Genomic DNA, 15,488 nt, shown 5'->3' with positions numbered 1-15,488 from the left:
GTCTCCAGCATTTTCAGCTTTGGTCTCCAGCATTTTCAGCTTTGGTCTCCAGCATTTTCAGCTTTGGTCTCCAGCATTTTCAGCTTTGGTCTCCAGCATTTTCAGCTTTGGTCTCCAGCATTTTCAGCTTTGGTCTCCAGCATTTTCAGCTTTGGTCTCCAGCATTTTCAGCTTTGGTCTCCAGCATTTTCAGCTTTGGTCTCCAGCATTTTCAGGTTTGGTCTCCAGCATTTTCAGCTTTGGTCTCCAGCATTTTCAGCTTTGGTCTCCAGCATTTTCAGCTTTGGTCTCCAGCATTTTCAGCTTTGGTCTCCAGCGTTTTCAGGTTTGGTCTCCAGAATTTTCAGCTTTGGTCTCCAGCATTTTCAGCTTTGGTCTCCAGCATTTTCAGCTTTGGTCTCCAGCATTTTCAGCTTTGGTCTCCAGCATTTTCAGCTTTGGTCTCCAGCATTTTCAGCTTTGGTCTCCAGCGTTTTCAAGTTTGGTCTCCAGCATTTTCAGCTTTGGTCTCCAGCATTTTCAGCTTTGGTCTCCAGCATTTTCAGCTTTGGTCTCCAGCATTTTCAGGTTTGGTCTCCAGCATTTTCAGCTTTGGTCTCCAGCATTTTCAGCTTTGGTTTCCAGCATTTTCAGCTTTGGTCTCCAGCATTTTAAGGTTTGGTCTCCAGCATTTTCAACTTTGGTCTCCAGCATTTTCAGCTTTGGTCTCCAGCATTTTCAGGTATGGTCTCCAGCATTTTCAGGTATGGTCTCCAGCATTTTCAGCTTTGGTCTCCAGCATTTTCAGCTTTGGTCTCCAGCATTTTCGGCTTTGGTCTCCAGCATTTTCAGCTTTGGTCTCCAGCATTTTCAGCTTTGGTCTCCAGCATTTTCAGCTTTGGTCTCCAGCATTTTCAGCTTTGGTCTCCAGCATTTTCAGCTTTGGTCTCCAGCATTTTCAGGTTTGGTCTCCAGCATTTTCAGCTTTGGTTTCCAGCATTTTCAGCTTTGGTTTCCGGCATTTTCAGGTTTTGTCGCCAGCATTTTCAGCTTTGGTCTCCAGCATTTTCAGCTTTGGTCTCCAGCATTTTCAGGTATGGTCTCCAGCATTTTCAGGTATGGTCTCCAGCATTTTCAGGTTTGGTCTCCAGCATTTTCAGCTTTGGTCTCCAGCATTTTCAGCTTTGGTCTCCAGCATTTTCAGCTTTGGTCTCCAGCATTTTCAGCTTTGGTCTCCAGCATTTTCAGGTTTGGTCTCCAGCATTTTCAGCTTTGGTTTCCAGCATTTTCAGCTTTTGTCTCCAGCATTTTCAGCTTTGGTTTCCGGCATTTTCAGGTTTTGTCGCCAGCATTTTCAGCTTTGGTCTCCAGCATTTTCAGCTTTGGTCTCCAGCATTTTCAGCTTTTGTCTCCAGCATTTTCAGCTTTGGTCTCCAGCATTTTCAGCTTTGGTCTCCAGCGTTTTCAGGTTTGGTCTCCAGCATTTTCAGCTTTGGTCTCCAGCATTTTCAGCTTTGGTCTCCAGCATTTTCAGCTTTGGTCTCCAGCATTTTCAGCTTTGGTCTCCAGCATTTTCAGCTTTGGTCTCCCGCATTTTCAGCTTTGGTCTCCAGCATTTTCAGCTTTGGTCTCCAGCATTTTCAGCTTTGGTTTCCAGCATTTTCAGGTTTTGTCGCCAGCATTTTCAGCTTTGGTCTCCAGCATTTTCAGGTTTGGTCTCCAGCATTTTCAGGTTTGGTCTCCAGCATTTTCAGCTTTGGTCTCCAGCATTTTCAGGTTTGGCCTCCAGCATTTTCAAGTTTGGACTTCAGCATTTTCAGCTTTGGTCTCCCGCATTTTCAGCTTTGGTCTCCAGCATTTTCAGCTTTGGTCTCCAGCATTTTCAGCTTTGGTTTCCAGCATTTTCAGGTTTTGTCGCCAGCATTTTCAGCTTTGGTCTCCAGCATTTTCAGCTTTGGCCTCCAGCATTTTCAGCTTTGGTCTCCAGAATTTTCAGGTTTGGTCTCAAGCATTTTCAGGTTTGGTCTCCAGCATTTTCAGGTTTGGTCTCCAGCATTTTCAGCTTTGGTCTCCAGCATTTTCAGCTTTGGTCTCCAGCATTTTCAGCTTTGGTCTCCAGCATTTTCAGCTTTGGTCTCCAGCATTTTCAGCTTTGGTCTCCAGCATTTTCAGCTTTGGTCTCCAGCATTTTCAGGTTTGGTCTCCAGCATTTTCAGCTTTGGTCTCAAGCATTTTCAGCTTTGGTCTCAAGCATTTTCAGCTTTGGTCTCAAGCATTTTCAGCTTTGGTCTCCAGCATTTTCAGCTTTGGTCTCCAGCATTTTCAGCTTTGGTCTCCAGCATTTTCAGCTTTGGTCTCCAGCATTTTCAGCTTTAGTCTCCAGCATTTTCAGGTTTGGTCTCCAGCATTTTTAGCTTTGGTCTCCAGCATTTTCAGCTTTGGTCTCAAGCATTTTCAGCTTTGGTCTCCAGCATTTTCAGCTTTGGTCTCCAGCATTTTCAGCTTTGGTCTCCAGCATTTTCAGCTTTGGTCTCCAGCATTTTCAGTTTTGGTCTCCAGCATTTTCAGTTTTGGTCTCCAGCATTTTCAGGTATGGTCTCCCGCCTAACGTTATTTTCCCAACACCTCTGGATACACTTCGTTTTCTTTCGCCCTTACTGGTTGTGACGTGAAACGCAATCGGTGGATAACTCATGACACCCAGGAACATATATAGTGCTTGCCGACTCCGTTCACATCACATCAGGGTACACTTGACATTTTACCTCTGGGTACACTTGACATTTTACCTCTGGGTACACTTGACATTTTACCTCTGGGTACACTTGACATTTTACCTCTGGGTACACTTGACATTTTACCTCTGGGTACACTTGACGTTTTACCTCTGGGTACACTTGACATTTTACCTCTGGGTACACTTGACATTTTACCTCTGGGTACACTTGACATTTTACCTCTGGGTACACTTGACATTTTACCTCTGGGTACACTTGACATTTTACCTCTGGGTACACTTGACATTTTACCTCTGGGTACACTTGACATTTTACCTCTGGGTACACTTGACATTTTACCTCTGGGTACACTTGCCATTTTACCTCTGGGTACACTTGCCATTTTACCTCTGGGTACACTTGCCATTTTACCTCTGGGTACACTTGACATTTTACCTCTGGGTACACTTGCCATTTTACCTCTGGGTACACTTGACATTTTACCTCTGGGTACACTTGCCGTTTTACCTCTGGGTACACTTGCCATTTTACCTCTGGGTACACTTGACATTTTACCTCTGGGTACACTTGACATTTTACCTCTGGGTACACTTGCCGTTTTACCTCTGGGTACACTTGACATTTTACCTCTGGGTACACTTGACATTTTACCTCTGGGTACACTTGACATTTTACCTCTGGGTACACTTGACATTTTACCTCTGGGTACACTTGACATTTTACCTCTGGGTACACTTGACATTTTACCTCGGGGTACACTTGACATTTTACCTCTGGGTACACCGACACTATATCGTAAGCATTATTCATATCATATCATGTATTCATTATAATAGAGCAAACGTATATGGTTATGTCGTTATGGATGTTTGTTTACATGCGACGTAAACGTCTTCTTCTTCTTCTTCTTCAAATAAAATGAACACCCTCTTAATTAACCCTATTAATTACGTCTAGACTGCTGAGACCCCTCAGACCTTCGATGACCCTTTAATTACCCCAAGACCCTTAAGACCACCAAGACCCCTGAAGACTTAAAATACCCTTAAAGGCCCTGAAGACCCCGAAGACCCAAAACACCCCAAAGACCCAAAATACTCTTGAAGGCCCAGACTCTCAAAAAGACCCTCAAAACCCAAATGGCCCCGAAGACCTAAAATACCCAAAATACTCTGAAGACCCAAAACACCCTGAAGACCCGAAACACCCCGAAGACCCAAAACACCCCGAAGAACAAAAAGACCCGGAAGACCCAAAAGACCCAGAAGACCCAAAAGACCCCGAAGACCCAAACCACCCTGAAGACCCAAAACACCCTGAAGACTACAAAGACCCTTAAAGACCCAGAAGACCCCAAATACCCCGAAGACCCAAAATATCCCGAAGCCCCAAAACACACTGAAGACCCAAAACACCCTGAAGACCCAAAACACCCTGAAGACCCAAAAAACCTGGAAGACCCAAAATACCCCGAAGACCAAAAAGACCCCGAAGACCCAAAATACCCCAAAGACCAAAAACACTCAGAAGACCACAAAGACCCTCAAAGACCCTGAAGACCCAAAACACCCCGAAGATGCAAAAGACCCGGAAGACCCAAAATACCCCGAAGACCCAAAAGACCCAAAGACCCTTAAAGACCAAGAAGAACAAAAAGACCCTTAAGACCCAAAATCCCCTGAAGTCACCGAAGACCCAAAAGACACCGCAGACCCAAAATACCCCGAAGACCCAAAACACCAAGAAGACGTAAAATACCCCGAAGACCCAAAACACCCTGAAGATCAAAGAGACCCAGAAGACCCTTTAGACCCAAAAGACCCTTAAATACCGAAAATAACCAAAACACCGCTCTATCTTCCGCTCTATCTCACCCTTTCTCTGTTCTTTTCACCCCCTCTTTTGCTCAAGGTCATCTGCCAGCATCCTGGAAATCAGTAAACATTACCGCTTTACACAAAAAGGTGCAAAAACAGATCCTTGCAACTACAGACCAATCATCCTGCTCCCAATTATCAGCAAAGTCATGGAATCCATCATTGCTTCGGATATCAATTCCTTCCTCTTCTCCAATGGCTTGATCTCCGATCATCAATTTGGATTCAGACCAGGTCATTCTACTCTAGACATGCTGCTTCTGCTGTCTCAACAATGGATGGAGGTCCTCAATGCTAAACAGGAAATCAGAGCTGTCTCCCTTGACATATCACGTGCCTTCGATACGGTCTGGCACCCAGCTCTGCTCACCAAACTCTCCTCCTATGGTATCCATGGAAATCTCCATCCAAGGCTTGCGGACTTCCTCTCTGGTCGTAGCCAACGTGTGGCCCTGCATGGATTTCTCTCATCTCCCCTTCCTGTTCAGGCTGGAGTTCCCCAAGGCAGTGTTCTGGGCCCTGTGCTTTTTCTGGTCTTTATCAATGATCTCTCCGACTCTCTGGAAAATCCTCTCTATCTATTTGCTGATGACTCCACTCTCTGCCGCTCCATTCCTCTTCCCTCAGATCGGCAGTCTGCAGCCTCCTCACTCTCTGCATACCTGGACAAAATCACAGACTGGTCAAACAAGTGGAACATGTCTTTCAATCCTGACAAATCTCACACTCTGGCTATGTCTCTCCGAAAAGATCGACTGGACAATAGGGTGGTCCAAAAATGCAAAAAAAATCACTTTTATATCTGGATTTTGATGCTCAATTGGATTATTGTTAGAAATGGTCTAAATCATTCACCCAAAAAATATTTTGCATCTGAGTCATCTATAAACTCATACACACTCAACATATAAATTTGTCATTTTGGTCAATTTTAATGACTTACAAAGACTTAAGAAATAATTTTTTTCCTAAATAATGTCATTGATGGTACATACCCCTGTGAAGTCCTCGTGGTCGAAACATGAGTCAGACATGTATGAACATGTTTCAAACATGTTTCAAGCATTGTCAAACATGTTTCGACCATGATGATTTCACACTCACAGGCGCAAGCGCATGCAAAAAGTCATGAACCACAAAATGGCTTAGTACAATAGTGCATGTACCTTTTCCACCTAGGTTGCTATTGGATTGTTCTCATTTAGCCAAATTTGGTGAAAAACGCCATATTTCAATTGAAGTGTGTATGAGTTTCTAGATGGAATCGAGCGAAAATATTTGGTGGGTGAATGTTTTAGACCATTTCTAACAATAATCCAGTAGAGCATCAAAATCGGAGAGATCGATGTTTTTTGGACCACCCTACTGGACAACCCTCCCAATCTACTTTCTCAACAATCCTCTCCAAGAAGTTCTGTCGCTCAAGCTTTTGGGTCTCTCTATCTGCCATGATCTTTCTTGGGAAAACCACATTTCCAAGCTGGCCTCCAAAGCCAGTCGCCGACTGGGCATCCTCCGTCGTGCGAAGTCCTTCCTCGGCACACCTCCTCACCACATACAAGGCTTTCATCCGCAGCTCAATTGAATACTGTTCTCCCCTATGGGCCGGTGCTCCTGCCTCACACCTAGCTCGGCTTCACGCTGTTGAAACCAAAGCTTTCAGAATCATTGGAATCTCCCACGATGAAGCTATCTCCGAGGGCCTTTCACTCACTCACCGCAGGCAGGTAGGTGGTCTTTCTGTCTTCTACCGACTCCTCTCTGGCCTTGCCTCCCCAGCTCTCGCTGTGCTTTGTCCCCCAAATATTCCGACAGGTCGCACAAGATCTGCCAGCAACCCTCTTATGGTTAAACTGCCGAAATCTCGGCTCTCTGCTCACCTTCACTCTTTCATTCCTCTTTTCCCCCGCCTCTGGAACAAACTCCCACACTCCCTTCAATCCCACTCCTCCCTCCAGGTCTTTAAAACAGCTGTTCACCACCATATCTTATCTTCCCCCATCCAAAACCTTGATCTTTTCTACCCCCGCTAATTCACCCCAGATTCACCTTGTTTGAAATTCCAACTTCTTTCCTGGAAGTCCTGGCAGTGCCCATGTGTTTTATACTTCTCCCACCCCCCCCCCCCCGTTCCCATGCCTCCCCCCCCCCCAAGCCCTCTCCCTCCCACAGATCTCTCGATGTCCCTGCTCTCAAATGTTGGGTTTGTGTCCTTGCCCCTCTCTCCCCATTTTGTCTACCGCTCCCCTTATTTTTTGTGTTTTATGTGTCGGTTTGACTTTTTGTCTGATTAATGTTAGCTCTTTCACGAGCCTCGATCTTGTATACAAAAAAAATAAAAAAATAAAAATAAAATAAAATAAAATTTAAAAAAACACACGAAAGCCTCTTAAAGGCCCAGATGAAACAAAAGACCCATCAGACCCAAAAGCCTCTGAAGACACCAAAGACACAAAAGACCCTGACGACCCAAAACATCTCAAAGACCCAAAATACCCTTGAAGGCCCAGAGGATCCAAAAGACTGTGAAGCCCCAAATGGCCCTGAAGAACCAAAACACCATTAAGACCCAAAAGACACCAAAATGGTCAAAGATGCCTACCCCTCTGAAACGACGTGTGGTGAGGTGCGTGGAGCACGCCGAGTCACGCCAGTTAATTAAAGTATGTCAAATTTGAATGTTCAAAATAACGACCCCAAAATAACTCATTCAGGGCCACACGTTGTCACTCTAGTCATAGTCAACGTGTGGCCCTGAATGGATTTCTCTCATCTCCCCCTCCTGTACAGGCTGGAGTTATAAATAAGTGTATAAATAAAAAGAATTATATAAATATATACATATATAAATAAATATATAAATATATAAATATATACATATATAAATAAGTATATAAATATATAAATATATGCATATATCAATAAATATATAAATATATAAATATATGCATATATAAATATATATATATATATATATATATATATATATATATATATATATAAATAAATATATAAATATATAAATATATACATAAATAAATAAATATATAAATATATGAATAAATACATATATAAATAAATATATAAATATATACATATATACATATATAAATAAATATATAAATATATACATACATGCATATATAAATAAATATATAAATATATACATATATACATATATAAATAAATATGTAAATATATAAATATATACATATATAAATAAATATATAAATATATAAATATATGCATATATCAATAAATAAATATGTAAATATATAAATATGTACATGTATAAATAAATATACAAATATATAAATATATACATATATAAATAAATATATAAATATATACATACATACATATATAAATAAATATATAAATATATACATATATACATATATAAATAAATATGTAAATATAAAAATATATACATATATAAATAAATATCTAAATATATAAATATACACATATATAAATAAATATCTAAATACATAAATATATACATATATAAATAAATATATAAATATATAAATATATGCAAATATAAATAAATAAATATGTAAATATATAAATGTGTACATGTATAAATAAATATATAAATATATAAATACATACATATATAAATAAATAAATAAATATACACATATATACATATATAAATAAATATATAAATATATACATATATAAATAAATACATATATAAATAAATATATAAATATATACATATATAAATAAATATATAAATATATACATATATAAATAAATATATAAATATATAAATATATAAATATCTACATATATAAATAAATATATAAATATATACATATATAAATAAATATATAAATATATACATACATAAATAAATATATAAATATATACATAATATATAAATAAATATATAAATATATACACATATAAATAAATATATAAATATATAAATATATAAATATCTACATATATAAATAAATATATAAATATATACATATATAAATAAATATATAAATATATACATACATAAATAAATATAAAAATATATACATAATATATAAATAAATATATAAATATATACATATATAAATAAATATATACATTGGCTGCATGCATTGGCGGACATGCATGCATGCATATATACATGCATAAATAAATATATAAATAAATATAGAAATATATACATCTATATAATAATGGCGTAAGGACTCGACTTTGTTATCCCTTTTACGCCGCACCCAGTGACCCGATGCCCACGGCACTAATGGATTTACCATCTACGAACCGTGCTCTTTGTTTATCACATACAGACATACTCGAAAAATCTGAATTTTCCGACTTTGGGACCCAAAAGCATCTGATTAACGGCCGATACGACGCCATATTACGACGCCATCGTATTGGCGTCTGCTGGGCGAAGGCGATGCGAGCCGTCCGCTGATTGGACAGTCGAGTGGTGTGAACCAAATGGTATTTTTATTCCCTTGAACATTTTAAATTAGGATATATAAGGAAACGTCTTTATCGTCATTTTAATAAAGTTAAACGGAGGGACGTTGCGATTCTCGGGTCGTATTCAACTATGTGTGAATTATATAAATAACAACTCACGGTCTGAGGTAACTCGGCTAAAGATTATCCGATTTGCACCAAATAAAGTTTATGAATGGTTGCACAGACCCCTACTTCTCACTAAAAGTGGAAACAGAATGTAAATCGGAGTTAAAACAAGGCCGCAAGGTCGCTCCGTGGAGCGGCCTGCACGTACTCAACTATGTGTGAATTAATATATAAATAACAACTCGCGGTCTGAGGTAACTCGGCTAAAAATTATCCGATTTGCACCAAATAAAGTTTATGAATGGTTGCACAGACCCCTACTTCTCACTAAAAGTGGAAACAGAATGTAAATCGGAGTTAAAACAAGGCCGCAAGGTCGCTCCGTGGAGCGGCCTGCACGTACTGAACTATGTGTGAATTAATATATAAATAACAACTCGCGGTCTGAGTTAACTCGGCTACAAATTATCCGATTTGCACCTAATAAAGTTTATGAATGGTTGCACAGACCCCTACTTCTCACTAAAAGTGGAAACGGAATGTAAATCTGAGTTAAAATAAGTGTTTGTTTTGTATCAAGCAAATGCACGTGGATCATGCTTGCGAGCGAGCTGCGTTCTGGAGGTGACGTCACATGGATTACGTCATCGGCTTTGAGGTATGGGGCAGAATTTTTAGGGGCGTTCCCAAGTGGTTCGGTTTTCTTTCATTTTTAATGTTTCAGAGTGAATATAACAAAAAATCAATGCCATATTTGAATTCACCATAAAAAGACATTTTGATGACATCAAATGCATTTTCAGTGAGATTCCGTGGCTGTGGACCTTTAAGAGCTATCTATATAATAATCTATATAATAATAGCGTAAGGACTCGACTTTGTTATCCCTTTTACGCCGCACCCAGTGACCCGATGCCCACGGCACTAATGGATTTACGATCTACGAACCGCGCTCTTTGTTTATCACGTACAGACATACTCGAAAAATCTGAATTAGCCGACGTTGGGACCCAAAAGCATCCGATTAACTGCCGATACGACGCCATATTACGACGCCATCGTATTGGCGTCTGCTGGGTGAAGGCAAGCAAACCGTCCGCTGATTGGACAGGCGAAGGTGAAAGCAAGCCGTCCACTGAGTGGACTATCCAGAGCATGCATTTGTGCCGGTGTCGGCGATCGTTGTGCATATACGCACTCTTCATTCTCATCTTTCTTCCTAACTCTTACTCGGACAAGCAAATCCCCTATGCCATCCATAATGGTACACTCTATCCATACACCACATCCTCCCTTCCGTGGATGTTCCACGGGTTTCGGCTAGTATATAAAGAAATATATAAAGAAATATATAAATATATATATATTTTTTGTTCTGTGCAATTTTTATGATATTAATTAAGGATGTTTAACATTTTTTTTAAACCTCACTTCTCCTGCACCAAAATCCCTTGAATATGTGGGAGAAGCATTGATTTGAAATAATGTAGCGGTTACCGCTGGATGCACACAATCGCCTTGCACCGGCCAGAACACGGTCAGACGCGCCTCTCCCGGGCATGCCCGGACTCACTGTTCCCGGGCACGCCCGAACCTCCCGGGCACGCCCGGTCTCGTCTTTCCCGGGCAGGCCCGCTCTCGCCTTTCCAGGGCTCGCCCAGAGCGTCCGGGCATGCCCGCTATCGCCTTTTCAGGGCTCGCCCAGAGCGTCCGGGCATGCCCGCTATCGCATTTCCAGGGCTCACCCAGAGCGTCCGGGCACGCCCAGCCTCGACTTGCCAGGCCGCAGCCAAACACGCCCGGGCAGGTCCAGACTCGCCTTTCCAAGGCTCGCCCTTGACACCCGGGCATGCCCGGTATAGCTTTTGCCGGGCAAACTTCCCGACATAAATGTGTATATATATTGCTGCCCGATAAACGGGCTTGTGAGAATACCTGAGCTGTTTTGTTTCAATAAAGCAACTCGGACGAATTCCGTCTTTGGTCGCGTCAATTCTTTCGACTCGCGTTGGAGCGCAGTTCCTTCATTGGTGACCTACCGACATGGATACGGCAGTGACGCTTAAACTGCCTACCTTCTGGGAGGCTCACGCGGCTGTTTGGTTCGCTCAGGCGGACTCTCAGTTCGCCCTGCGAGGCATCACCGCGGACGACACCCGCTTCCACCATGTTGTGGCGGCGCTCGGTTCCGCCACCGAGGCCCGCGCCTTGAGCCTCCTCGAGCACCCGCCGGCTGCTGACAAATACGATGCGCTGAAGACACTCCTCCTCGACGCTTTCGCCCTCTCACCGGCAGCACGCGCACGGCGCCTGCTCGCTCTGCCCGAGCTCGGCAACACGCGCCCATCCGAGCGCATGGACTATATGCTCACGTTGCTCGGTGAGCACTCTCCGGATTTTCTGTTCCGCGAGCTGTTCCTTCGCCAGCTGCCTCACCCGGTACGCCTCGCCCTGGCTGGCACGTTGATCACGGATTCCCGCGCCCTCGCCAGGGAAGCCGATAAGATCTCCTCGACGGGCCAGCACATCGGCGCGGTTACCTGGAGCCGCCGCCATCCGAGGCGACGCCCACGACACCCGAGCGCCCTGCGCGGTTGGAGGCCGAACTGCCGGTGCAACTGGCGGCCGCCACGCCGCACCGCCCACTTCCGACATGACGGCCGGGGCCTCCACCTGACCGGGCGTGGTGTTATTACCACGCCAGGTTCGGACACAAGGCTCGGACGTGCCGGCCCCCGTGCACTTTCGGCAGGTCGGGAAACGGCCGGGCCGGCGTTCATTCCCAGCCATGAGCGCCGGCCACTCGGGCAACATGCTGTTTATTCGGGACAAAGCGTCTGGGTGGCGTTTCCTGTGTGACACCGGCGCCCAACTGAGCGTCATACCCGCCTCCGAGCAGGACAGGCGGGACGCCGTTTGCGGCCCCTCTTTGGTCGCTGCTAATGGCTCGGCCATACGCACTTTCGGCCCACGCGTTGTCACCCTCTGCTTCGGCAGCCAGCGTTTTCAATGGACTTTTGTGACCGCCTGCGTCCCCATGGCTTTGCTGGGCGCCGACTTCCTCTGCGCGCACGGGCTGCTGGTCGACGTTAAACGTCGTCGCCTTGTCAACGCCGAGACCTTCAGCTCCCTGGCGTGCACGATGAGCAGCTCCGCGCTGACCGAACTGGCGTGCGCCCTCCCGGCAGCGAACGAGGTCGCTCGCCTGCTCGCGGAATTCTCGGCCCTCACGCGGCCGACGTTTTCGGCCGTCGCGGTGCGGCACGGGATCGAGCACCACATACCCACTACGGGCCCGCCGGTCTACGCCAGGGCCCGCCGCCTCGACCCGGCCAAGCTCGCCGTGGCGAAGGCCGAGTTCGACGCGTTGGAGCACCTCGGCATCGTGCGGCGCTCCGATAGCGCGTGGGCCTCGCCACTGCACATCGTGCCAAAGCCGGGGGGTGGATGGCGCCCGTGTGGCGACTACCGCCGTCTCAACGACGCTACCACCCCCGACAGGTACCCGATCCCACATATTCAGGACTTTTCCGCCCGTTTGGCGGGACGGGTCATCTTTTCGAAAATTGACCTGATACGGGGCTACCACCAGGTACCTGTCCGGGTGGCCGATGTCCCGAAGACGGCCGTCATCACGCCGTTCGGCCTGTTCGAATTTTTGCAGATGCCGTTTGGCCTCAAGAACGCGGCCCAGGCGTTCCAGCGCTTGATGGACGGCGTGCTGCGCGACCTGCCGTTTCTTTTCGTCTATCTGGACGATATCCTCGTCGCCAGCACGTCCCGCGCCGAGCACCTCCTCCACCTCCGAACACTGTTCGGTCGCCTCAGCGAGCACGGCTTAATTGTCAACCCGGTCAAATGCCACTTCGGCGCGACGACCGTTGACTTTTTGGGCCACCGCATCACCAAGACCGGGGCCGTGCCGCTGCCGACCAAGGTCGAGGCCATCACCACGTTCCCGCGTCCCCGTTCCATCAAGGCCCTCCAAGAGTTCATCGGCATGGTGAATTTTTATCACCGATTCGTGCCCCACGCTGCTCAGCTCATGCGGCCCCTTTACGAGGCCCTCCGGGGCAAGCCGGCCAAGCATGACATTGTTTGGTCCGCGGCCATGGACGCGGCCTTCGCCAGCGCCAAACGGGCCCTCGCCGACGCAACGCTGCTGGCTCACCCGGTGCTCAACGCGCCCAACGCCCTCACTACGGACGCCTCCAACTACGCGGTGGGCGCCGTCCATGAGCAATGGGTGGACGGGGTTTGGCAGCCACTCGCTTTTTTCAGCCGGCAACTCCGGCCGAATGAGTTAAACTACAGCACGTTCGACCGCTAGCTGCTCGGGCTATTCCTGGCCGTTCGCCATTTCCGACACCTCCTGGAGGGCCGCCCGTTCACGGCTTTCGTCGACCACAAGCCATTGGTCTACGCAATGGCTAAGGTCACGGAGCCGTGGTCGGCCCGCCAGCAGCGCCACCTCTCCGCCGTGTCGGAGTTCACCACGGACATCCGGCACGTCGCCGGCAAAGACAACGCCGTGGGCGACTGTCTTTCTCGGGCCAGCGCGAACGCGGTCCACCTCGGCGTGGACTTCGCGCTCATGGCGGCCGACCAGACCACCGACGCCTCGGTGCAGGCACTCCGTGCGGCGGACACGGGCCTCCGCCTGGCCGACATTCCCTTCGCGGGCACCGTCCTGCTCTGCGACGTCTCCCAGGGCCAGCCTCGCCCCATCGTGCCCGTTTCCTGGCAGCGCCGCATCTTCGCCTCCATCCACGGCCTTTCTCACCCGGGCCGGAAAGCTTCTCAGAAGCTGGTGTCGGCGCGTTTCGTCTGGCACGGCCTTCGACGAAACATGCGCGACTGGGCCAACGCCTGCATGGCCTGCCAGCGGGTCAAAGTCCTCTGCCACACCCAGGCCCCGCTGGCACCTTTCGCCGTGCCTGAACGGCGTTTCGACCACGTACACGTGGACCTGGTGGGTCCCCTGCCCCCCTCGCGGGGGTTCATCCACCTGCTCACCATGGTGGACAGGACCACCAGGTGGCCGGAGGCCGTGCCCCTCGCCTCCACCACCACCGCCGACGTGGCGCAGGCGTTCATCGCCACCTGGGTCGCGCGCTTCGGCGCACCAGCGGACATCTCGTCCGACCGCGGCCCACAGTTCACGTCTGAGCTTTGGGGCGCGGTCGCCCGTTCGTTGGGGGTCACGCTGCACCGCACCACGGCCTACCACCCCCAAGCCAACGGGTTGTGCGAGCGTTTTGACCGCTCCATGAAGGCCGCACTCATGGCCGGCCTTCAGGACGACGGTTGGGCCGACCGGCTGCCGTGGGTCCTTTTGGGCCTTCGCACGGCCCCCAAGGAAGACCTCCAGGCGTCCGCCGCCGAGCTCGTCTACGGCCAGCCGCTCCGCATCCCGGGCGATTTCGTGCCCGACGCTACCAGTCCCTGGTCCGCCGCTCGCCAGCGCTCGGACCTCCAGGAGGCCGCCCGACGATTTGCCCCCGTGCCGACGTCCCGCCACGGTGGCCCCCAGTCCTACGTCCCCCCGGTGCTTCGCACAGCGGAGTACGTCTTTGTGCGTCATGACGCGCACCGGGGGCCACTCCGGCCGCCGTACGACGGGCCCTTCCGGGTCCTGCGACGGGGCGACAAGTCTTTCATCGTCGACTTCGGCGGCCGGCCGGACCGGATTTCTGTGGACCGCCTCAAACCGGCGCACATGGACGTCGACCGACCACCACGGTTGGCCCTTCCTCCGCGGCGAGGCCGCCCCCCGTCCACAGTTCCCCCCGCTCGACCACCCACCACCACGTCGGACCCCTCCCCACGACCCTCCAGGGGTCGCTTCGGCCGGGTCATCCGGACCCCCCTTAAATTGACCCTGCCGGTGCAGGTCGATTCTGGAGGGGCGTGTGTAGCGGTTACCGCTGGATGCACACAATCGCCTTGCACCGGCCAGAACACGCCACGGCCAGACGCGCCTCTCCCGGGCATGCCCGGACTCACTGTTCCCGGGCACGCCCGAACCTCCCGGGCACGCCCGGTCTCGTCTTTCCCGGGCATGCCCGCTCTCGCCTTTTCAGGGCTCGCCCAGAGCGTCCGGGCATGCCCGCTATCGCCTTTCCAGGGCTCGCCCAGAGCGTCCGGGCATGCCCGCTATCGCCTTTCCAGGGCTCGTCCAGAGCGCCCGGGCACGCCCAGCCTCGACTTGCCAGGCCGCAGCCAAACACGCCCGGGCAGGTCCAGACTCGCCTTTCCAAGGCTCGCCCTTGATACCCGGGCATGCCCGGTATAGCTTTTGCCAGGCAGACTTCCCGACATAAATGTGTATATATATTGTTGCCCG

This window comes from Myxine glutinosa, chromosome 1 (assembly GCF_964187855.1).
Source record: "Myxine glutinosa chromosome 1, kmMyxGlut1.1, whole genome shotgun sequence".
Lineage (NCBI taxonomy): Eukaryota > Metazoa > Chordata > Myxini > Myxiniformes > Myxinidae > Myxine > Myxine glutinosa.
The sequence above is the reverse complement of the archived record's forward strand: the minus strand, read 5'-3'. Positions refer to the sequence as shown.